This window comes from Tursiops truncatus, chromosome 5, assembly GCF_011762595.2.
Source record: "Tursiops truncatus isolate mTurTru1 chromosome 5, mTurTru1.mat.Y, whole genome shotgun sequence".
Lineage (NCBI taxonomy): Eukaryota > Metazoa > Chordata > Mammalia > Artiodactyla > Delphinidae > Tursiops > Tursiops truncatus.
Window position 1 is genome coordinate 126,837,812 of NC_047038.1, and position 23,464 is coordinate 126,861,275.

The window sequence follows — 23,464 nt, forward strand, 5'->3', positions numbered from 1 at the left end:
GTGTTCAGTGAGCCTGTGTAGTTGAAGTATGACCTTCACAAATGTGCCTGTCCTTCCACCATATATATAGTTTTTCTTCTCCCCATTTCTTTTCTCAGCAGTAGTGAGTGTCCCCTAGTGTTCAAAAGCTATATCCTTGAGGTGCTCTTCCTTGCAGATTGAGACTTATTTTTTTTCCCTCAGGTGAGATAGTGTTATGGGCTAAATTTTGCCCTCCTCCCCCAAATTCATATCTTGAAGCCCTAAACTCTAGTACCTCAGAATGTGACTGTATTAGGAAATAAAACCTTTGAAGAAGTGATTAAGTTAAAATGAGGCTCTTAAGGTGGTCCTTAATCCAGCCTGACTGGTGTCTGTGTATAGGAAATTTGGACACAGAAAGAGACACCAGGATACATATGTATAGAGAAAAGACCATGTGAGGACACTGTAGTAAGACAGCCACCTACAAGCCAAGGAGAGAGACCTCAGAAGAAACTATCCATTCTGACACCTTGGTCTTGGACTTTTAACCTCCAGAAATATGAGAAAATAGACTTACATTGCTTAAGGCCCCCAGTCTGTGGTATTTAGTTATGGTAGCCCTAGAAAGCCAATACAGATAGGGAGACTGGGCCTGGGTGGAGTTCCCTTCCTCTGAGATGAGTTTTGCATGTGTCCTCAGGCTCTGTTCTTCCCTCTGCAGATTGAACATTTGCTCCATCAGGGAGAACAATCTTCAACCTCATCCTTACTATATGAGCTTTCTTAGGATTCCGACTGATCTTTCATGGAGTTCCTGGAGTAAAATCCTTCAAATGGGTGGGAATTTCCCTAATACTGCATCTCCCAAGAGATTTTCACTTTCTTACTAGCTCACACTCATGTTTTAGAAATTTGCCAAAACTTCTAGTTTAATATTCCTATAAGATTACATAGTATCTGGTGGTTTCTTCTCAGGTAAGCAAATGCTCAGCTTCTGTCTCTCCTTGCAGGTATCTTTTCTTTGGGTTGGCCTTGACTCGTGTCATCTGTTATTTGATGGTTTCACAAAAAACCATTTGTTGCATGTCCAGCTTTTTTCTTGTGTTAAGGATAGAAACTTTCCTTTTTTAGTTCACTACATCTCTAAGCTTAAACTGAAAGTCATATTAGGATATTTAAAAACATTATAAATATTAAGCATCACTTATTGTTACAGACAAATAAAATCTTTGGTGTTTAATACTGAAAATAAGAATACACATGGTATGTGGTGAATATTTAAGATTTTTTCAATGTCTAGAATCCACTTCTTCTTACTTACCACACCCATTTTATTTAGAGAAATTTCCTTTTCCCCCTGTGTTCACTAACCAATGGCATGTTTCCTATGCTAGACTAATATATACTTCCTAAAATTTGGATCACGAGCAGAAGGACAGTGGAACTGAAAACGGTTGCATTTCCAGTCATCCCAAGGCTATAACTTTGACCATAATAATTCTGCTACTGTAATGTTATTTTGTTTCTGTTTTCTGGACTCTGGAGATAGCTTAGTTTCTACAATTTTAAGTCTGATTTTCTAGCATCCCTTGGATTCTGTGTTTCAAATATCTTTCCAATAAATTCCATTTTGCTTGATTTGATTACATGAGTTTCTGCTGCTTGCAATCAAACAATCCCAACTGATAATCATAATAGAAGATGCTGCTTTCTGGCTTATTTGTTTATAAGTGAAAGTTTAGTTTTTCAATGGATTTGTTTGTATATTTTAGTTACCTCATTATAGCATTAGAATATGTATAAGTTTGCATTATTCTTAAAGCTTGTTTTTGGAAACAAACATTAAAAAATTGCAACAATCTGTGAAGCGATTCAAGGATGGGCACACTTAGCAGGGGTAACTGAAAATGGGACAGGTGTTGAACAGTTCAACCAAATATACAATTGGTTGGAACACAACAATCATCTGAGTTGACTGTGAAAGTTAGGTACATATAAGCTGCTAAATTTCCCTGTAGGAGTTCTCTTACTTTCTTAATATATCCTAGATATTTGACTCTATGACACTGTTATCTCAATGGTAGCACAATAGATGACACACAATAGAAGTTGGTTGCAGTAACTCAAGCATGCAGCTAGTGAATATTTAAACAGAAGGCAAAGGTAAGTTTCATGCTAAGGTAAGTAAACAGTTCCTACTGTTAACACATATTGCTTTCATATAAGGAAGATAAATCTTCTATAGGAAATATTTGAAGGAACGTTACTATCAAAAGAGAATATACAGCTTACTAAAAACAAAGATTCAAAATGAAAAGAAAGAAGCAAAAACATGACCCATAGGCTAACAACTGACCTTGTTCATACTTACAGTATTAATTACACTGCAGCACAACTTTGGTCTATAGAACTACATTCTCCATTTGATCATGTGTATCTTGAATGTGATAATATATCTTTTATATTTGCATTCTCAACCCTATCACTGAGTCTGACATACAATAACTTAATGGTATAGTTTTAAGGAATAGATAATAGAATAATGCTGCAAACTAAAGAAAAAGTACTCAGCCTATTGCTGTTTTGCACTTAATTTTTAAAATAAGATTGTTGGTACAAATCTAAGAAGGGGGAGCAGTGGAAAATTGCATCATTGAAACTTCCCATTATGTCTGTTCTGGGTTTCTAGGTGTCAGCCTCTAAGAATTCTAGAGATAGGAAAGTAAAAGAGTAGACAACTTGGGCTTCCCTGGTGGCGCAGTGGTTGAGAGTCCGCCTGCCGATGCAGGGAACACAGGTTCGTGCCCCGAGCCAGGAAGATCCCACATGCCACGGTACGGCTGGGCCCATGAGCCATGGCCGCTGAGGCTGTGCGTCCAGAGCCTGTGCTCCACAACGGGAGAGGCCACAGCAGTGAGAGGCCCGCGTACCACAAAAAAAAAAAAAAAAAAATGAGTAGACAACTTATGTTAAGTATAAAACTACCAAAATTGGCTGTAAACGTAATTAAAAAATAAGTCATGGTAGGTTGAATAATGGCCCCCTCCCAAGATATCCACATTCTAATCCCAGCCTCTGAATATGTTGACAGAAGGGACTTTGCAGGTGTGATTAAATGAAAGATCTTTAAGTGGGGGGGATTATCCTGGGTTATCCAGCTGGGCCCAAATGAATCGTAAAGGTCCTTGTAAAAGGGAGGCAGGAAGTTTGGAGACAGCAGAGGAAGGAGTGATGAAGGAAGCAGAGTTTGGAATGATGCACTTTGCAGATGGAGTAAAGGGGCCATGAGCCCAGGAATTCTAGAATCCAGAAAAGGCAAGGAAATGGATTTCACCCTGGTGCTTCCAAAAGGAATCTAGCTTTACTGACACTTTGATTTTTACCTTCTTAAGATTAGTTTGGGATATCTTGGTCTCTAGAACTGTAAGATAATAAATATAAGTTATTTTAAGTCACTAAGTCTGTGGTAATTTGTTATAGCAGTGGTAGGAAACTGCCACAGAAATAGTCTATGATATCAACACTAAGTGTTTGGGAATTCCCTGGCAGTTCAGTAGTTAAGGCTCCATGCTTCCATTGCAGGGGGCACCAGTTTGATCCCTGGTCAGGGAACTAAGATCCTGCAAGCCACGCAGCATGGCCAAAAAACAAAACACTGCTAAGTGTTTTTATGATTCTTAGTTAATACCCTTAACTGTGCAAACGAGACTATTATTTACTTTAGGATATTATGATAATACCAATATTTAATTGTAATTTTGTAACTATTGTTTTTTTCTAATAGTAGACTTGCCAGTCTTTAAGATAAAACTATACTAAATAACAGTTTTGATCAATGATATAAGGAAAGACCTTAGAATTTTCTTAAGGAAATATTGCTTATGTTATTCAAATAAATTACATATTAAACAACCTATGGAAAATTATATTGTTTACATTTTTGGTCTTTCATTCAATTCACTATTATGTGAGACAACTCAAACGTATATTTCAGAAACTTAAACGAAAGTGATAGGAACAACTACAGAAAAAATACTTTCATGAGAAATCCTAAATTTATTCATGTGTAAACAAATGATTACGTCCTGTGATGTCTTCACTGATAGATATGTAAATAAGTTAATGGGAGAAGAGAAGAGAAAATATTTATATCTCCTTAAAGAGGCTCAAAATGATTTTCTGAAGGAGGTGGTATCCTTGTCTCTATTCTAATGAGGCTTAACTGGATGTTTCTAGTTCACTTTTTTTCTCTTTATTTTTATCCAACTTTTAGACATATGCACTTGGATGTTCCAAAGGACCTCAAATTCACCTTGCCTAAACTTATGCTCTGTTAAATGAAATATTTTTCCTCATCGCTGTTCTCTCTTTTTTTGAAAGATACCTATATTCCCCCTTTCTCCCAGGCACTAAATCTGGGAATCTCACTTGACTTCCAAGGTATAACATATGTCTTAGTCTCTTTAGGCTGCTATAACAAAAGTACCATAAAGATTCACTGGGAGATGGGTTGTGTGACTAAGTTAGAACTGGAGGAAGTTCAGGGAGAGAACTATACACTCTTCCACAGTAGATAGTGACTCAAATTCAAAAATTGAGAAATAGCGGTAAATACATGATCTTTAGAATTAAGAAAGTAAAAAGAGCTAATAAATTTAAAATCGGCTGCAGTACTTAGAGTTAAGTAAGGATGGATTGAAAATACCTATTTTTCATTGCACACCTTATATTTTAAGCTAGGTACATGAATTGCTTAGTTTGGAAAGAATATAGTTCTAATTTTGAAAAACTTTTGGGGTGTTAGGCCTTAAGGTGAAGATATCCACATGCAGCTCTGTTCCATACTACCTTATCCTCATTCCCATCCTTAGATATTAATAATTTAAGTATCAGTAATATATTAAATTTTATGTGTAGTATTTTATAAAGTATCTTCATATGAATTATCAAATTTCATTTTGCTAATAATCCTATGAAGTCCAGAGAGCAGAGGTCGCTATGTCTGGACTAGGATTATATATATGTATTAAATTATTATATATAATTTATATATTATATATAAGCAGTATACTATATCTACATACTATATCTACTTGCTATTTATATAAAATCTAGAAAAAGCTGTGTACATTGAAATAAAGTTTTCAGGAAAAACTGATCTTTCAAGTAATTAAATGAGTAGCAAACAGCAGGATGTTACACAAGGTTATGTGAACATACTGAACAATAGTAGAAACAATATAATGTTTAGTAGAAATTATAAAGAAATTGGCTGTGTGCTGTGACTAAAATGGGCCTAAATTATTTTGATTTTTATAAAAAATATTGAACATATAGTAAGTTCAAGTAGGTGTCTTAAAAATGGGTTATAAAGAGGAATTTAAATTCTTCATTAACCTCAGTTTACAGTGAAATGTAGAGTTTAAAAAAGTAATGATAGTGATAAAGGGCTTTCTATGTTCCAAGCACTGTACTAAGTGCTTTACATGCATTGCCTTCCTCAGTATAGCATCTACCCCAGGTGCTGGGCCCCATTGTCACCCCCCAGTTTACAGAGGATGGAGCCAAGACTTAGAATGATTAAGTAATATGCCCAAGGTGTCACTGAGGTGCTAAGTGTTGGAGCAGGTATTCAAACTAAGGTAGTTGGGATCTAGAGACATGTTGATAATCACTATACTTTAAATATATATATATATAAAAATATAATAGCAGTAAAAATAAATCATAAAAGTAAAAAAAAGTAGATAACATCATGAAGAACTTTGGAGCATAAAATACATGTCATTTTTGCCCTTATAAACAATCATAATAAGCAGAATACTTAGGGCCATTGTATAGCACCACTATAAGAAAAGTAAAGGTAATCACAACAGGAATTCAAAGAAGCAGAACCATATGGGAGGAGACTTCTGGATTAAAAAAATATATATCTTTAGAAGCTTAACAGTAAGATGGTTCACATAAGTGCACATAAGAGCACAGACCTTGGGACCAGATAGCATGTGTTTGAAACCTGGCTCTGCAATTTACTAGTTCTGTGACTTTGGGCTAGTTACTTAACATCTTTGTTCTTGGATTTCCTCATTGGTTAAAGAGAGGTACTAATAGTATCCATTTCATAGACTTGTCATGAAGATCAGATCTTTGCTATATATAACATGCTGAGAATAGTGTCTGGAAAAGAATAAGCACAATTATAGGTTTTTGATACTGTCATCATCATCACCATCGTCGTCGTCTCATTATCATTTTCATTGTTGTCAATATCATATTTATATTATTACGTAATAATCCATTGGTGAAAAAGTGTACTTTAAATAAAGAGTTGAGATTGTGAAAGACAAAGTGCAGCAGACAGTTAAGGAGATGATTTTATTCAGACTATAGTACAATATTAGGGAAATGTTCATTAGTGAGACATGTCTCATATGAAAGGGATCTGGGAGCTTTATGGAGATCATGATGAAGTTCAACATGTCAGTTCTGTCTTTTGTTTAAGGCAAATGTTGCTCATTGATGAACAACTCTGAGTTGATTATAAATTTCCTGAGTGAGACAAAGCAGCTTGTAAGAAATAGTCTACGGAGGATTCTTTTTGGTATTTTTTCTGTAAAACTAGTTTAACCATCTATTGGGTCACTTAAAGTTGAGAATCTTTATGGTGACAATGGTTTATTGTCCTGGAGATAAGGCAGCTTACAAGAGGAATGCCTAAAATGAAAAAGAGAAATACTAATATAAGATTATATTAAAGAGTCCAGTGTTGAACCTTGAGGTTAACCTGTCTAGTGGATTCCAAGAAGCTGTTAAAAGTTACAAAGCACTGCTAGTTGAGTTTTCAGAAAATTGATGTTCTTTAGCTAGAAAATTGATGTTCTCAGTGTTGTTGGCTGCAGTCTCAGTGACCTTTTGAATGCATTACCCAAGTGTTTTGCCAGACTTCTTTATGTTCCAGACAGCAACTTGTCCAGGAAAGATTCTGGCCCATGCATGGTCTGTAACAGTGGTGAGTCCTTGAAGATTTATATCAAGTAGCTGGGCTTCAGCTTGCAGATCCTGAGGAGAAGGGCCAGCTCCAAGGCAATCGAGAGTCATGATAGTGAGCTGGGCAGTCATGTTTTACTTCTCTTGGTACTGAGTCAGACAGTAGACGGAAAGATTGCAAAAGTAAGTTTGGAGGATTGTAGACAGATATTAGAGAAACTTGGTAAAATTAAAAATTTGTTGAGGATTGACAATTTGGACATGGAATTGGATCCAGTCCAATTTACCAGTAGGTATCAAAACTGATTGAAGTCAATTGAACCTCCACAAGGTAAGACAATTTGCGTATCTGTTAGTTACCTGTAATTTAGAAGGAAGTAAAATATATCTCAAAAGACAATGAATAGGACAAGAATTTGATAACCCAGAATGGTATACTATAGATGATGCATAGTTTACCATTGAAACACAAAATTTTTCTCTAAAGTAACCCCTCTTTTGATCAAAAGTCATCTCAAGGAAAGATTATTCTCGATCACAAAATAAGACTGGCCTCAGTAGATTTGGTTTGATTGTTTACATAGAGGAAGCAAGAACTGTAATTTACTATATTGGCCTCCTTAAATTTGCTTTACTGGGTGTTTTCATTAAAAAAAAAAAATCTCAGATTGGACTTTTAAAAGCCTCATAAGCCTAGAAGTCAAGCCAAAAACTGGTATAGTAGGCAGAATAATGCCCTCCCACCCCCCAGAAAAATATCTACATCTAATACCTGGAATCAGAGATTTGACCCCTACATGAGAGAAGAGGGAGTTACAATTTCAGATGGAATTAAGGCTACTAGTCAACTAACCATAAAATGCTGAGGTTACCTTGGATTATGGTTATCTTGGGTATTCCTGCTGCTGGCCCCAGCCCTCACCAGTGCAGCTCACCACTGCCACCAGGAGGCACCTGCAATGGGACCCCACAGCCAAGTGTGATACTGTATGCAAATAAATATATATGTATGTATGTATATAGTCTTGAGGGCATTATGCTAAATGAAATAAGTCAGACAGGGAAAGACAAATAGGTATGATCTCATTACATGTTGAATCAAACAAAGCCGGACTCCTAGAAACAGAGAGTAGAATGGTAGTTGCCAAGGACTAGGTGGTAGGGGAGATGAGACATTGGTCAAAGGGTACAAACTTCCTGTTATAACATGAGTTTGGGGGATCTAAGGTACGCATGGTGACTACAGTTAACAGTACTGTATTATGTACCTGAAATTTGCTGCGAGAGTACAGCTTTAATATCATACCATAACAACAACAGCAATAACTAAATGGTAATTGTGTGAAGTGAAGGATTGTGTTAAGCAACCTTATTATGGTAAGCACTTTACAGTACAACTTTCAGTTATAAGAAAAATAAGTTCTGAGCACCTAATGTACAGGATAGTGACCATAGATAATAATACTGTATGGTATACTTCAAATTTGCCTAGAGTAGCTCTTAAGCTTTCTTAACTATACACACACACAAAAGGTAACTATGTGAGGTGATAGATATGTTAATGAACTTGATTGTGGTTATCACTTCACAGTGTATATGCATATCACATCATCACAGTTTGTCAGTTATACCTCAATAAACCTGGACAAATGAAAACAAAAACTCCCACAAGCTATGAATTAGAAGAAACTTGTCAAAACAATGGGAAAACTTAGAATACTAAAATACTGTTAGAATTCTAGGATAAAATCATACTTAAAATAAAGTTTTCATACCCTTTTGGCTTTAAAACCTTGAATTGTTCTGGAGATTGGTTGAATAATAATGTGAACATACTTAACACTACTGAATTATACACTACAATGGTAATTTGGTAAATTTTATATTTTATGCGTATTTTACTACAATTAATTGGTTTTTTTTAATTTACTAAAGAAAGAAAGAAAAAAATTGACCCGCACTTGCTGACTTTGTGGATGGAGGAAGGTGGTCACCAGCCAAGGAATGAAGGAATGTGGACGGCTTCCAGAATCTCAAAAGGGTAAGGAAATGGATTTTCCTCTAGAACCTTCAGAAAGGAATGTAGTCCTCTTGATACCTCGATTTTAGCTTAGAAAACCCATTTTAGACTTTTGAACTACAGAACTGTAAGGTAATAAATCTACAACGTATTAAACCCCCAAATTCATAATAATTTGTTACAGTAGCAGTAAAAACTCACACTAACTGACCGTCACATGAAATACCTATAAATGTGGGTGAATGCCTCTCTTCTTATAGTCCCCGAAATATACTATATTTCCTGGGCTTGACAGGAAGTGACCTTCCTTAGTCACCTTTATGGCTGGAAATCCTGTAAGCCAGACACTTGGGCAGTTTTCCCAAGAGGGCTTTGTGATCATTGGCTCCATAAAGTCAGCCTTTGTTCCTTAACATTGTTTGGTCACATCTGATAAACTGAGCGTATCAAATATGATATCCTAGGCAAGGGCTTGGTCGCATGTTTCCAATTATGTTCTACTAACAAGAAAGACATATTCTTATTGAATCCATTCAAATAATCATATTTCCACAAAAATAAGAATATTCAGTAAGATTTTTTGAATTCTGGAGGGTCAGGCAGGGAGCAAAGGATATCGTTTACAAATGTTTCATTTCAGTTTACAAAAGTGTAATTTACTAAATTGTTATGAATTATAGATAGCTTAAGAGAAAAGATAAAGATTCTTTAAATGTCCAAAAACTAGCATATAAAAACATCAAAAATGTTTCAAAATAATCCACAGTCATCCCTCATCAACTCAGTCTTATGTAATCAATCCTTTCTGTGATCTATCTTGGGTTAGCATCTCATGAACTCACCTGTTTCTTTCTTAGAGTTCTAGACATTCTGACACAGTCCAATGGAATGGACCTAAACCTTTGTAACACTGCTATCGGGAGCCTATACCAAAAAAGTACCTTGCATAGTCCTTTTCCAGGGATCTCTGACACAGTCCTTTGTTAAAGATAAAGGATTCTGGCTTGTAGCTGATTGCAGGTGCTTTCAGGGCAACGTCAGAATAAAACAAAAACTACCTGTGAATGACAAAGGACTTGAAAAGGCTGTAGTTAACTTAATACCGATAATTTGCAAAACGGAAAGATCAGATGAGAATTCATAACAAGAATAATGCAGCTGAAAAAAGATTTTGGTTGCTTCTGTGGAATGCAAAACAAGACAAAAGGGGCTTCCCAGGTGGCGCAGTGGTTGAGAGTCCGCCTGCTGATGCAGGGGACACGGGTTCATGCCCTGGTCGGGGAGGATCCCACATGCCGCAGAGTGGCTGGGCCCGTGAGCCATGGCCGCTGAGCCTGCGCGTCCGGAGCCTGTGCTCCGCAACGGGAGAGGCCACACACAGCAGTGAGAGGCCCGCGCACCGCGGAAAAAAAAAAAAAACAAAAAAAACAAGACAAAAGTCAACTCCAAATTTTTTTGGACAAAATATTTATAAACATAATAATTATGCCTATTTTCATTAATAGTACATATTAAAATTAATAGTACGAATGAAAACACATATTTACAGAGTAAAAAAACTTCAGATATAACATATAAATAAATTGACATAGTGGACCATGAGTATACCAAGCATATCATTAGAATATACTAAGAATATATGAAGGCTATAAAGTAAAGAAATTCTTTAGGTCTAAAGAGGTCCTAAACATCTGTATATTAATAAAAACTCCACAGTTAAGTGATATAAATCTTCAATTGAAAACCAGTATTCTAGAAGAGCCTATTTTAAATTAAAGAAGTAAATTACAGCCAAGTTAATGTTTTAAAATTAATTGAATTTATGACTGAAAACACAGTGCCTAATATGGGGCAAAGCAGCTGCAAGGTGCTAATAAATAGGAACATGTCATGGACAGCAAGGACAGTGACTTCCCATACAGCATATATTTTCTCTAATAAATATATTGATAATACTTGATCAATGCAAATTTAACCCAAGGAAATCTATGTATATATTCAGATTTGACACCTCTTTCCGTGCAACTCATCAATAGTAAAACATATCAAATAACCCTAATTATTTCTGGCACACCTGTTTTTACAAAACGAAAGCACAAGTCCTTTGTGATTTTCCAGGAGTCCTTTGGGAAATCACACAGGTAATTTTAAGTGGAAAAGGTCACTTATGATGCAATTTTTTAAAGTAATAGACTGTTTTTTAGAGCAGTTTCAGAGTTACAGAAAAATTGAGCAGAATGTATGGAGTTCTCATATATTCCCTTTCCCCACCTCTGTTTCTCCTATAATTAACATTTTCACTGGTGTGATGTTACAATTGATGAACCAATAGTGATACATTATTGTTGACTAACATCCATAGTTTACATTAAGTTTCACTCTTTATGTTGTACAGTTCCACAGGTTTTGCCAAATGCATAATGTCATGTATCAACCATTATCGTGTCATACAGTATAGTTTCACAGCCCTACAAAATGCCTGTGCTTCACCCATTCATTCCTTTTCTCCACTACTCCCTGCCAGCCCCAACCTGTGGCAACCACTGATTCGTTCACTAAACAATGTGCATTCAAGTGTCCTCCATGTCTTTTTGTGGCTTGTCAGCAGCTCATTTTTATTTCTGAATAATAATATTCCATCAGATAAATGTGCCACAGTTACCGTTGCTGTTTTTAATCCATTTACTGAAGGACATCTTGGTCTCTTCCAGTTTTTAATCAGTTATGCAAAACTGCTATAAACGTTCATGTGCGGGTTTTTTGTGTGAATTTGTTTTCAACTTCTTTGGGTAAATACCAAGGAATGGGATGTGGATCAAATGTTAAGAGTATGCTTAGTTTCGTAAAAATCTTAGAAACTGTTTCCAAGCAGCTGTACCATGTTGCATTCCCACCAGCAGTGATGAGCATTCCTGTTGCTCCACATCCTTACCAGCATTTGGTCTTGTCCATGTTTTGGATTTTAGGTATATAGTGAATATTATTTTATTTTAATTATTAATTCTCTTAGTGACATATAATGTTGAGCATATTTTTATATGCATATTTGCTATCCACATATCTTCTTTGTTGAGGTGTCTGTTGGGATCTTCTGTTCCATTTTACAGTGAGTTGCTTGATTTCTTAATGTTGAGCTTAAGGAGTTTTTTGTGTACTTAGGATACAAGTCTTTTATCAGATATATGTTATGTAAATGTTTTCTCCAGGGCTAAGGCTTGTTTTTTCATTCTTTGCACAGTACTTTCCTCAGAGAAGAAGTTTTTAATTTCAATTAAGTCCAACTTATCAATTTTTTCTTTTGTGGATTATGCTCTTGGTGTTTTAAAAACTCATTGCCAAAACGAAGGAATCTAGATTTTCTCCTATGTTATCTTCGAGAAGTTTTACAATTTTACATTTTTTTTTTTAGGTCTATGATCCATCTTGTGTTAATTTTTGTGGAAGTGTCAGGTCAGTGTCTAGACTTATTTTCTTGCAGCTAAACATCCAATTGTCTCAATTAAATGTCAGTTATTCCATTTGTTAAAAAGACTTTGTTTCTGCATTTGATAGTCTTTGCTTTTTTTTTTTGAATCAAAGATCAGTTGAGTATATTTGTTTGGGTCTATTTCTGGTTCTCTATTCTGTTCCATTGATCTATTTATTCTTTCACCAATTTTATGCTATTTTGATTGCTGTAGCTTTTTTTCTTGACTGATTTGTGTTTACATACTAAATGTCTTTTTTATTTCATAACTAAAAAAGGAAGAATGCCCAGAGAACTAAGAATAATATGTATGTGACAGAATAGATTTGTGTAAACTTGATTGGAACTTGTAAAGTGTGGAATGAGAACGAATTGTCCTCTAGAAATAACTGTAAAAAGATGGACTCTATAAAAAAGGAGAAATTGACAAGAGAAAAACGTCAGCCAAATCTATTTCATTCAAAATTAATTTCAGTGTCAGATAATTCTTGAATTTGCATAATGAATTTCCATAGAACCCTCATACATGAATCTCTTAGACACTCCGAAGTTCTGGGTTATCTGCTATGATCAGTATGAAGAGCCAAGCACTAAATGTCCAATATTAATTAATTGGTTAGGCAAATTACAAAATGTTTAATCCATTAAGAAAATACATTATATTAACAAACTTTCCTCAGGTGGAAAAAATACTGTATAGTCTGTAACGTAAAATTAGAATACAAAATTAACAGTGTGAATGCAAACAGAATATGAGTAAAAAGAAAGATATAAATAAACACGAGTGCTATATTTGTGTAAGGGGATATGTAATGGACCCTTTTTCTGCAATTTTGTATAATTTTCATTTTCTGTAATAAATATCTTTTAAAAAGTTTTATTGAGAAATAAATATATACTTCACATACCATAATAGTCACCTATTTAAAGGCTACAATTCAATGGTTTTTAGCATATTCACAGAGTTGTGCAACCATCATTACAATATAATTTTAGAATATTTTCATTACACCTCAAACAAATCCTGTACCCATTAGTGGTCAGTTGCTATCTCCTCTCTACCCCACAGACCTAGCCAAGCACTAATTGACTCTCTGTTTCTGTAGATTTGCCTCTTCTGTACATTTCAAATAAACGGATTCATATAATATGTGGTATTTCTGTGACAGTTTTTTTCACTTAGAATAATGTTCTCAAGGTCATTCATGCAGTTTGTATATCACTACTTCATTCCTTTTTATGGTCTGGTAATATTTCACATTTTATTTATCCATTCATCAGTTGATGGACATTGACTCTGCCATTACAAAAGTGCTTCTTCATATTTTCTTTAAAAAAGAGAAGAAAATTATCTTAAAAATTTGTATTTTGACAGGAAATCAAATGCTATTTGCACACGTGTATACCTGTGTGTGTGGGTAAGGGTGGGGACCTTGAAGAGGTTCCCTGGGTTTGATATTAGCATAAGGGGAGCAGAAAAGTAATATATAGAACAGTGGCCATGTGGTTTATAGTTTATTCCAGGGTCTCTAGACCCTATCTATAGACACATCATTTCTGATAAAAATGATGAACATATACTTAAGTGATAAATTGCTTTCAGTAAAATTAACTCATCTATTTGATGTTTTAAAAATTTATTCATGAGAAAAATCAATATTTTTGGTGTTGTTTATGTGAAAAATATACATGGCCAAATATTAGATATGGGTATATTTTATAGTAAGCCTATATAAAAAATTACCTAGACTCTAATTAAACTAGTAAACATTAAGAAAAAAACGTGAAATCATAGACACTTCAGAATCATCAGAACCTAAATACCAAGGTACCATATAAATAACATGTTTTCTTTAAAATTCTAATATATGAAAATTAACTGAAATTTTCAGGAGGATCAGAGGAAATATTTTGAGAAATATCTCAAAAAATACCACAAAAGAGAAAAAGTTATAAAATTAGAGTATCTATCTGGGAAATCCTATAAAAGTAGTTATACAAAGAGCGAGCTGAAAAAATAGTTAAAAATTTATCAAGTAAATAAGAAAATAAGTTTCCAGAATTAAAGGTCTCATAAAATGAAATGATTAGTATAGTTAATGAAAAAAAATCTTATAAATTTATATTCATCATTAAATTTCAGAAGAGATAAAGAGATTCTTAAAATCACTGAGGAAAAACATCAAAAAAAAAAAGGGATTGGAATTACTTCCCTACAGTAATACTAGACACTGGTATTTAGTCTTCAAAATTTCTGGTCCCAAATTTCTAGTCTAGAATTCTATGCTTAGTAAAAATGAGTATGAGGGAGAAAATAATGATATTTCAGACATGAAGTATCTTTAAAATTCATCCAATATACCATTTCTTCAGGAGCTACTAGAAGATAAGTTCCGCAAAATGATGACTAAACCAAGAAATAGGATAATATTGAATTCAGAAAAGAGAAGATTAAAAAACACCTCAGAGGTAAAGGTCACACTCCAGATAAACAGCAAGAGAAATACCAGGATGACAGCTAAGCAGCACACCTAGGGAGGAACCAGCCAGATTGAAACATTGGAACAGGAGGAAAATTATGTATGTTTCTATTGGCAGTGAATGGAAAAGTGGAAAATCAAGCAAACCAAAAAAGTATTAATTGCTCCAATAAAATTGAAATTCATACAGCCATTGATATTTATGAATTGAACATTTAATCCTCAGTGATGACAAGTTACAATATTATGTGCCCTGAGTACCAATCCTTGAAATTCCAATGCTTCTACTTTAGAAGGTAATGAAGAAGGGAAGTGTAAGTGTGAGTAGAGAATACCATCTGCTATATATACTATGATAGATCTAAATCCTTATCCCCCAGTTGTGGAAATGTTATATTCAAACCTCAAACATCAGGAAATGGCAGCAAATGCAGAGGCAAAAGAAGAAGAATCAGCTTAAAGAGTTGCAAATGATTATTTCCTGAGATTAATAAACTCAGAAAATGAAGGAGGAATGGGACATATAACTACTGTGGTTTTGCTTTTTTTTTTAAATAAAACTTCTTGAATTTGAGACTGACAGGGATTTACTTAAAATGGAATAAGTTTAAAAATAGCCATAGCAAAATATATAATTCATTTACTTCTATCACCTAAAAGAATGTGGTGAAAGGAGCAGAGAGGGAAGAAATGGCAAGTACTTCTCCCATCACTCACTCCTTTGTACTCCTTCAAGAAGAATCCCAGAGGAAGAAAAAGACAAAAACTAAGGGCAATTTGGTTATGGGACTCTCACTGTAATGATTTCATTAAAGCATTCTTCCATTTTATTTTCCAAAATCAAGTGATCATGCAATGTTTATCAAGGAATGACTGAAGAGCTCCTTTAAAGAGTAAACAAGGATGCCTTTCCTGATTGTCCACATTCTGTTTCCAGTGCAGCCAGCATCCTCTAATATAACCAAACCTATCTATCTGCTTCATATAACTATGCTCCATTAATATGTTTCTATTTAGTACTTTGCAAAAATCAATTTCTATATGAATAATAGGGGTATACACAGGAGTGTACGCAGCACGTATGTAGCTATTTCTATCGTTGTTATACTTCTGGCAGTTGTCTGCTTGCAGTGAAAAGAACTACATTTTGCAGCATCTTTACTCCACAAATTTAAATGTTTTAGGTGATATTTTTTCCACAGAGACAGTTATAGGATGCAGAGAGAGGCACAAATTACCAGCGTGTCAATTATAATAATGCTTTTACATAATAAGTAGTAGGTCATAAGAACCACTAGTCTCCTTCTTGTTACTAAAAACATAGTGCCAATCAAATTCTATATATGTGGGTAGTGGCTTGTGAGGGAGGTAATAAAAGTGAGCAAACAAATTATTCCTATTAAAAGCATACCTTGAGCATACGAGACAATGCATATTAGGCCATGTTCCAAGCAAAGTGAGAACAGGAACCCAGCAGTGATAGTCTCTTTTCCCAGACTTTTTCAAAGATACCATAAATAGAGTCTGACATTAATGTTTACAGAGAAGAGATAGCTTGTAGGAGTATTTGGATACTAATTTGTAGAGTAATAACAGATAATGCTCAAATCCCTGTGAGTGGTCTGAAAAGAATATGCAAAGGGGCTCTTTAAGGTGACAGTTTATGCTTCTCTTATAAGAGAGGGCTTCTTAACCTGAGGCCCATGGACTCCCAAGGGTCTGTGGATAGGATTCAGGGTTCCAACACAAAAATCTATGCCTTATGAAAGGCAAAAGTGTATATCTATATCACTGTAGTATCAGAAGTACATGCAACTTTGTCACTAGTAGAAATGAGAGATTTTAGATATCACAAAGCACTTATTGCAGATATTTTGAGATACAGTTCATGCTCATTAACACTTCAAGGTTATTGTAGTTATTAAGTATACTATTAGAACTTATTATTTTAGGCACTAATAAACAATAATGTAAGTTTTTAATATTTTTAAAACTATATTTCAGCATGTTTGGTTTATATTTTAGTTCTATGCACTTTGTTCATTTAAAAACTTTATTCTGAAAAGGAGTCCAGGCTTTACAAGGCTACCAAAGTGATCCATGGATCAAAAAAAAAAAAAAAATGGTTACAAATCTCTGGTTAAATTCAAAGGTAAAAATATTCTACTTTTGTTTCAGAATTGAGTGCTCAGATAAATCCAGGAAGTCAGATGTTATTTGGGAATAACTTGGAGGATTTTTTTTTTTTTGATAGAAGGGAGGAGAGCTGGATATTTTAGAAGTTTTCTAGAGCATATACAGGTCTAATGTAGGAACATGAACCATAAAACTTTAGACACTTTAAAATACTGTATTGTACCAAGTCAATGGGGAGGAAGAGAGAGATTCCCTGGGCAGACGGAGATAATGGATGGGGACTCCAAGTATCGATGGAGACATTCTGAAATGGCCAGAGTGTGATTTAGCAGTCCATTTTTACTTTTCACTGTGATTTTTCACTGTGATTGAATTGAACTTGTTTGTTCATCAGAAATTGCCTCTGGCATCTGATTTTTCCTCCATTTTCTTTTGATTTCTCTTTTTTCATCTAAATCATGTCATACTAATCCTCATTGCTATCGAGCATCAGAATATGACATTCCTGACAGAGCAAAGGACTTGGGTACTCAAGGTCTTCGTCAGCCATAGCTGCTCACACTACTGACAGTCAATAAGAAATCAGTGCTTTCTATTTTTGTTTTAGTAATTTGTTTTTTTATTACAACTTTTATTTTTAACAGTTCAAGAGTTGAAAGTTAAAAATACCAGATATAGGTTGGAAAGCATTCTTTTTTTCCATTCTTAATTTGGTACCCAGTTGAACGTATTCAAAGATGCTGTTTTCAAACCATACGTAATTGTTGGGAAAAACAATCTAGAAGATATCTCTAGAACTATCAGTTGAAACTATTCTTTAGAAATCCTTTATGAGTGTATCTGGATGCTCTGACCCCCTCGAAACATTTGTGACATTTGTAAGCTTGATCTTTCTTCACATTGTAAATTGTAAACTAATAACAACAGGGACCAGATATCATGTCTTTTATGTAAACCCTTGCATAGACTATATACAGCCAAATGCACTGTCATTTGTCAACAAATATTAAAGAGATGGTACCACATTATAGAGATTTGTTTTTTCCAAGTATTTATATTTGTGCTACTTAGCATGAAGATTCTGCAGCAGAGATCTTATTTTGCATCTTGTTTAGGGTCATGATGCATATAGCTACTATATTTGAAAAAGATGATTTTCAAACCATCATTATAAAATCAATTGATGATTTTATAATGTGCCTTTAAAACTATTCATTTTAAGAATCATTTTCAGGATAAAATTCTCTGGCTTTAATAATTTCTCCGAATGTAAATCTTTTTTTCTTGTTATTCTTACCACACTTTCGCTGAAAAACAAAACAAAACAAAAAACTCTGCTTCATTTTTCTACAGTTATTACATTATCCTTCCCCTGTTCTCCTTGCTTCAGGTCTCATATATTAAATTTCTTCCAGTGGTTTCTCAGTAGTACTTAGGTGACTTCCAATCCATTTGATTATCTTGCACTAACACTTCATTTTTATCAATTTGATTATAAGTATTGGAATCCATTTGTACAGTCCACAATTTCTTACCATAGAGAATAATAGCAAACCAATGATAAAATCCTTTGAAAATCTCATCCTCACCTGATGGTGGTGATAATATTTTAACAACTTTGAATTAGACTTGAAACATGGCACGTTGTTTTTCCTTTAGTACATCTTTCCTCTTTTTTTTCTAATGGGAAATTTTTATCATATAGTTTGGATGCTTTATATGATGATTCAGTACACTAACATCAATATAATATGCTTATTTAGAGCATGAAATTTGGACCTAGACTGCCAGGGATTAAATGCTTCCTGGCTGTGTAACCTTGGGCAAGATACTTTTAACCTCCTTTGTTTCCTCATCTCTAAAATGGGCACATTCTATTATTGGTCAAATCAAGTGAGGAATGCACCCCACAATGAAGATGTTGGAGAAATAGACTTCACATTTTGATGAAAAGAGTAATGATACCATATTGCAGAGGAATCTTGATATAGGGACTCTAATTCATTGGAGGACATTACCATGATGATAAACCACTTGTTGACTAATTAAACATACAATTTATCTTCTTATAGGATAACTGATCTGGGTTAAAGGTGGGAATATCCTTAGCCTACATTATTCCATCTTTCTGCTCACCAGGTTAAATTTGGACTCTCTGAAGGGCAAAATGAATGTTTTCCTGTCAACAAATTCTTCCCAAAGCTCTTTGTTTAGTTTAAGAGAAAACCTTAGACTTTCTGGAAAAAAAAAGTTCTGTTTGTCCATCAATGATTTAGGACAATTTTTTAATAGTGTCTTTGTTGAAATACAGTTGACCCTTGAACTACACAGGTTTGAACTGATCAGGTCCACTTATAAGTTGATTTGTTTTTCAATAAATACATATTACAGTACTACACAGTCTTCGGTTGGTTGAATCTGTGATGCAAAACTGAAGATACGAAGTGTTAAGTGTAAAATTATACATGAAGTTTTTGAGTGCTCGGGGGTCAGCACCTATATCCTACTTGTTGTTCAAAGTCAGTTGTAGACTGTCAGTTTAAAATTTACCTGTTCCTGAACCCAACCTGACAATCTTTGGCAGGTGAGAACAAAGCATCTTTTCTTCTCTTCCCCCACCCCAGCTTTATTAAGATATAATTGACATATAAGGTTGTGTAAGTTTAAGGGGTAAAATGTGATGACTTGATACACATACATTTTGCAAAGTGATTGCCACAATAAGTTTAGTTACACCTTCACCTTCTGTGATTACACTTTTGTTTCTTTGTTGTGGTGAGAACATTTTAGATTTACTCTCCAAGCAACTTTCAAGTATACAGTACAGTATTGTTAACTATGGTCATGATGCTGTACCTTAGATCTCCGGAACTCATAACTAAAAGTTTGTACCCTTTGACCAACAGCTCCGCATCTCCCCGACCCCACCAGCCCCTGGAAACTACCAATCTATTCTTTGTTTCTGAGTTCAACTTTGTTTAGATTCCACATATAAGTGAGATCATTCAGTATGTGTCTTTCTCTATCTGACTTATTTCACTCAGCATGATGCCCTCGAGGTCCATCATGTTATCACAAATGAAGAAGGAAAGGATTCCTTCTTTTTATGGATGAGTAATATTCCACTTCATATATATATACATATATATGTATATATATTTCCTTCATTCTTTCATGGATGGACACTTAGGTTATTTCCGTATCTTGGCTATTGTGAATACTGCTGCAGTGAACATCGGGGGTGCAGATACCTCTTCAGGATTTCATTTACTTTCATTGGTATCTGTGCATTTGAGGAAACAGTCTCTTCTTGTAGCCTTTCTCAGCAGTTGGGAGGGACTGCTCACTTGCTTCTCTGCCCTGGCAGGCTGTAGGATGTGCTTTTTAGTTGCCTAGAATCTCTGGCCAGGCTTCTTGTTTCAGTGGGCTGGTGACTTGCTTTCCTGCTAGAATAGGCTCTGAGACTGGGATGGTCTACCTGCTGGTGAGTAAAACTCAGAACTGCTGACCGAGCTTACTGGCCAGATGGGGCCACTAGCTTGGCTCTGCAGATAAAGAGAGCCACTGGTTCTCTGCCTGGGTACTATTGCCAGCAGGAATGCAGTCTGCCAAGATCTGCATACTTGTTGCTGTGATCCCTGTCACCCTTCTATGTCTCTAGCTGATTCCCCCAATGATTCCCAGGAGGCAATACCTAGTAGGTTCCCTAAAAGCATCCTGTAATGCTGGAGAAGCTGGATGTCCACCTTGGGCTTTCATTATTCCACTGGAGAAATGGTAGGTCCTTGGTGTAGTGTTGGACCAGCCTTGGGGAGGTGGTTTTTCACAACTCTTTGTCATCCAAGAGGTTGCTTTAACCCTATTCCCAAGTGGGATCTTCACAAAAGTGTCTTTGTCTATGGATAATTGCCAGTTGTTCTTTCTGTGAGGGGAATTGAAGTCGGGAACCATCTATTTCTCCATTTTGCTGTGTCACTCTGCCTTTATTTCTAATACAAACTTCGGGTGATTCTTAGGCCTAGTAATGTTAGAGAACCATTGGTGTATTAGACATCGGGATACCACATTGTATGAAAAAAATGTGTATGTTCTTCTATAACACTCAGAAGCCTCTGTCTTTTTCTATAACGTGACAGAAGATGTAATAGTCCTGGTTAAATTTTATTTCACCCTCATTTATAACATTGTGATAATAAGCTAATAAGTCTACTGTATTCTAACTCGGAAGGCCAGGTATATAGACTCTCCTCCCTAGGTTTAGAGAGAATTCTCTGATACGGTGACAAGAGTAGCTTCTGTGGCTGAGAATAAAGTTTCTAATCAGCAGGGGCAGGGAAATACTCTTGGAATACAATATATTAAGAAGGATGCCCATAACTAAAGTCAGGGGACTTGATATGGAGATGAAGTCTTGCATACATTTAGGTATAAGTTAAAAGTCACCAGGATTTAGGCATGTCGTTAACTTTCATTTTATTCGCAGGCTATAGATGTCAAAGTCTTGCCAGGAAAATATTTCAGGCAAGGAGTTTAAATGCGTGCTATCAATACCCTTGGAAGGGTGGGGGAAACAAATGTCAGAGAAGGCTCATGGAAATCTCAGGAAATTTTTAAGTTGCAGAAATTATAGAAAAACAGCACTGCTAATTTCAGCAACCTGCAGTATCTAATTAATTGATTCATAGGGAAATATCTGGAAGACACAACATAACCTTGCTTTCAGCCCAAATCAGTGTGCTTGCCTACTATTGTTAGGACTAGAATGAATTCTATTTCTCATCTACCTCTAAAATCTTGTGAAAGCGACTTCCTTGGGCAGAATCTAAGCTGGAACTCAGCTAGGGATTTGGTCTAAAAAATGTAGTTTTCTATGCTTCTTTCTTCAGAGATACAGGAGACAAGTTAGAGAGACAGATATACTGCTGAATACAAGCAGACATTATCCATATTGCCTAAGCCATAATCATATGTGATGTTCTTCCCTTTTCTGAGATTAAGAGAGACTGGGAGCTTGTTAGAATGCGATTCCTACTATTTCCCCAATAGAATCAAGCATCTATACTGTTCAGAAGCACAAAAAATATCCTCATTCATACTAGATTTTAAGAATCACTGCCCTAGAAGAAGAATCAAGTTATTTTATATTTCAATAAAATATATGTCTGAAGTTTTGAATGAAAACCTAATGTGTAATGGATTCTGGAAGCAAAAGCCTAGTTGTGTCTATACCAACCCATGCACATCAGTATACACTTGCGTATTTAATATTATTTATCAAATTTAACACAATTACTACAACTGATTTGGACACTATTATAGAGCTTAAAAATAGATTAAAAATGTGAAAGGCAAAGGTTTTGGCATAAACTGCAAAATGATAATTTTATAAGAATAATTTTCTAGATTATTCTTAAGAGTTGTGATTCTCTTCATGTTTAGGGAGCAATTAAGGATCTCCCCACAGTAATTTTAATGATTCTAAACGTGAATAGCTATGAAATTTTAAGGAAACCTACCTTTTATTGCTAAGGTAGGTTAAATTATATTTTAACTATTTATCTTACAATGTAAATTATAGTCATCATATAATTATCTTCATAAAATATATGTCTCAGTGGAAATAATGTCTAAAATGTGGAGGCAGTGCTCATTATTCTCAAAAGCCCCATTCTCATCTAAAATTTGTGAATCTCTAATATTTTCACTTGATTTAGGAAAAAGAACCAGATGACATTCAGTTAATTTTCCTAATGTTCAAGTTACTTCCGACCAAGTTAGATCTGACCTAAAAGAACTAGGTCTCCAAGGAGACTTAACTTTATTCTCTTTATAAATCTATAATTTCTGGGGGTTGCCTCCCTTACTCTCAGAGGCTTCTCATGAGTTTATAGTAACTGGTGGAAAAGTTAACAAAAACATCTTAAGTTCATTTCTTTTCAGTCTAAAACTTTCAGCACAGGCTGAACATTTTAGGAAGTTACTGTTCTCCTTTTCTTTCTTTTTAACGTCTTTATTTGGGTATAATTGCTCTACAATGGTGTGTTAGTTGCTGCTGTATAACAAAGTGAATCAGCTAGACATATGCATATATCCCCATATCTCCTCCCTCTTGCGTCTCCCTCCCTCCCACCCTCCCTATCCCACCCCTCTAGGCGGTCACAAAGCACTGAGCTGATCTCCCTGTACTATGTGGCTGCTTCCCACTAGCTATCGGTTTTACATTTGGTAGTGTATATATGTCCATGCCACTCTCTCACTTCGTCCCAGCTTACACTTCCCCCTCCCTGTGTCCTCAAGTCCATTCTCTGCACCTGTGTCCTTTATTCCTGTCCTGGCCCTAGGTTCTTTAGAACCTTTTTTTTTCTTTTCTTTTTTTAGATTCCATATATATGTGTTAGCATTACAGTATTC

The 23,464-nt window shown here is 35.1% G+C and overlaps 1 long non-coding RNA gene across 1 annotated transcript in view; it reads left to right on the forward strand.

The window, feature by feature from the left end:
- Positions 1–8,991, forward strand: part of LOC141278716 (uncharacterized) — a 31,567-nt gene extending 22,576 nt beyond the window's left edge. Inside the window, exon 4 of the long non-coding RNA XR_012331784.1 lies at positions 8,887–8,991. This is a non-coding gene — a long non-coding RNA (uncharacterized lncRNA). The remainder of the gene's footprint in view (positions 1–8,886) is intronic.
- The last annotated feature ends 14,473 nt before the right edge of the window (positions 8,992–23,464 follow it).